This window comes from Pteropus vampyrus, unplaced genomic scaffold (genome assembly GCF_000151845.1).
Source record: "Pteropus vampyrus isolate Shadow unplaced genomic scaffold, Pvam_2.0 Scaffold9627, whole genome shotgun sequence".
Taxonomy (NCBI): domain Eukaryota; kingdom Metazoa; phylum Chordata; class Mammalia; order Chiroptera; family Pteropodidae; genus Pteropus; species Pteropus vampyrus.
The window spans coordinates 2930-4769 of NW_011898408.1; the positions used below are offsets into that span (position 1 = coordinate 2930).

Genomic DNA, 1840 nt, shown 5'->3' on the forward strand with positions numbered 1-1840 from the left:
GCTGTGCTGGGCTCTTCTCTCCCTCCCTCCATCCCTCCCTCCTTTCCCTCTTACCCTCCTCCGTCTCTTTCATCTCTAAACTTTTCCTGAGCGCCTTGTATGTGCCAGAGGCTCACAGTTGATGGGAAGGCAGACCCAGGAAAGGTCACCACGATGCTTTGGCTTAAGTGCCACAGTGCACCCGTGGGTCCTTTAAGGGCGAGGGGTCAGAGCGAGGGTACCGGCTTTGCCCAGGGGAGGAGGTAAAGGGTGGATGTAGCCTGGGATCTCCCATAACCACCTGGGAGCCAGGACAGGCCCTCAGAAAGGCAATTCAAATCACAAGCCACCTAGGCCAGAGCCCCCGGATCGGGGTGACCAGGGGTGGTGGTTCGGTGACTAAGAAGGGGCTTGAATTTGAGGAAAACAGCAGAATGTTGAGGGGCAGGGGATCTGCATGGCCAAAGGCCAGACGAAATGAGGCTCGGTAAAGCGTTTTCGGGGAGCAGGAGGTTGCGGAGCGGGAATTTGTGGGAGATGAACCTGGAGAGCAGAGCAGTGGATGGAAGGCCGAGGAGCTGGGCTTTGTTCTGAGGTGATGGGGAGCCCCTGACGGGTCTGCGGAGCGATGACAGATGCTGGGACAGGCTCACGTGGCTGGACAGGAGGCTGGGAGGCTGTTGCAATGGGGCCTGGCTCCTGCTCAGCCGGCTTCCTGCAGGCCCGTGCCTCCCGCCCCCTCTCCCATCAACTCTGTCAGACCAGCAGAGGGATTAGGAAAGCACTGCGTGGGGCAGGAGTGGGAGGGCCGAAGGACACCCCTGCCTTCCTCTTAGTCACTGGATCTAACTTTCGGTGCATTTTTCAAGCCTTCGTCATGACTGAGGTGTTCATGCCTTTTCTTGGCACCCAGGAAAACTGAGGCAGGGAGCCAGGGGGCATGAGGCCCTGACCTCAGGCTGCCTACCCGCTGCCCCCTCTCCTGGGCACCGGGACTTAGGGAATGAACCAAATAGCAGCCAGGCCCATGTAGACCCTCACTCCGTGGGGATTTCTGAACTAGCTATGGTCCTGGGGCTAGGCAGGGCACACTATGGTTTGAATCCCACCTCTGTGGCTGTGGGACTTCGGGCAAGTCACTTCACCTCTCGGGATCTCAATTTCCTGATCCTGAAGCAGAATAACGAAATCACCTACCATATAAGGACTGAATGCTGTAAGGCCAGGAAGCACACAGCAGGCTCCCAATCAACATTCCTTCCCTCCTTTGCAGGCATATAAGGAAAGGATGTGAAGCACAGGCTCTGCCCTCAAGGGGTTGCCCCTGGAGCCAGGACGAAGCAACACCCTGGGACAATTAGACACACTCATGGAGCTGAATAACCTCAGGAGACTTCGCCCTGCCCTTGGAGACAGCAGTTTTCAACCCAGACCTCTGTGGCTCCTTCACGTTATTGCTAGCAACGCCCTAGTCACCCAGGACTTCTGGATAGTTCCTTGAACATGCCAGGTCCCATGCAAAGCCTTCGCTCAGGTGGTTCTCTCTACCTGCAACATTCTCTCTCTTACCACCTACCCCTGCCCCCACCCCACCGAGATCAAATCAGCCTCCAGGAGGGTGGTCACATGGTCACCCTCAGAGTCTGGATGAGAGAGGCCCAACCCAGGTTTTGCAACACCCCAGGGAGATTCTAATGTTTTTGAGAGGTATCAGGAAACTCTTTAGGCAAGATTAAATTTAATTCATTTTAATTAAAAAGGAAATGACAGCCACCTGGAACTTCGGTGGATGGGAAGAGGAGGGAAGAGAGAGGGCCAGGAAGTCAACCGCCTGACGTGTCCACTGTCTCGGCTCCAAGGA

At 56.0% G+C, this 1840-nt stretch overlaps 1 long non-coding RNA gene across 1 annotated transcript in view; it reads left to right on the top strand.

Moving 5' to 3' along the window:
• The window catches only part of LOC111734918, a 3897-nt gene extending 2065 nt beyond the window's left edge, over window positions 1-1832 (top strand). The window contains exons 2-3 of the long non-coding RNA XR_002778625.1: window positions 1253-1513; window positions 1740-1832. This is a non-coding gene — a long non-coding RNA (uncharacterized LOC111734918). The remainder of the gene's footprint in view (window positions 1-1252; window positions 1514-1739) is intronic.
• The last annotated feature ends 8 nt before the right edge of the window (window positions 1833-1840 follow it).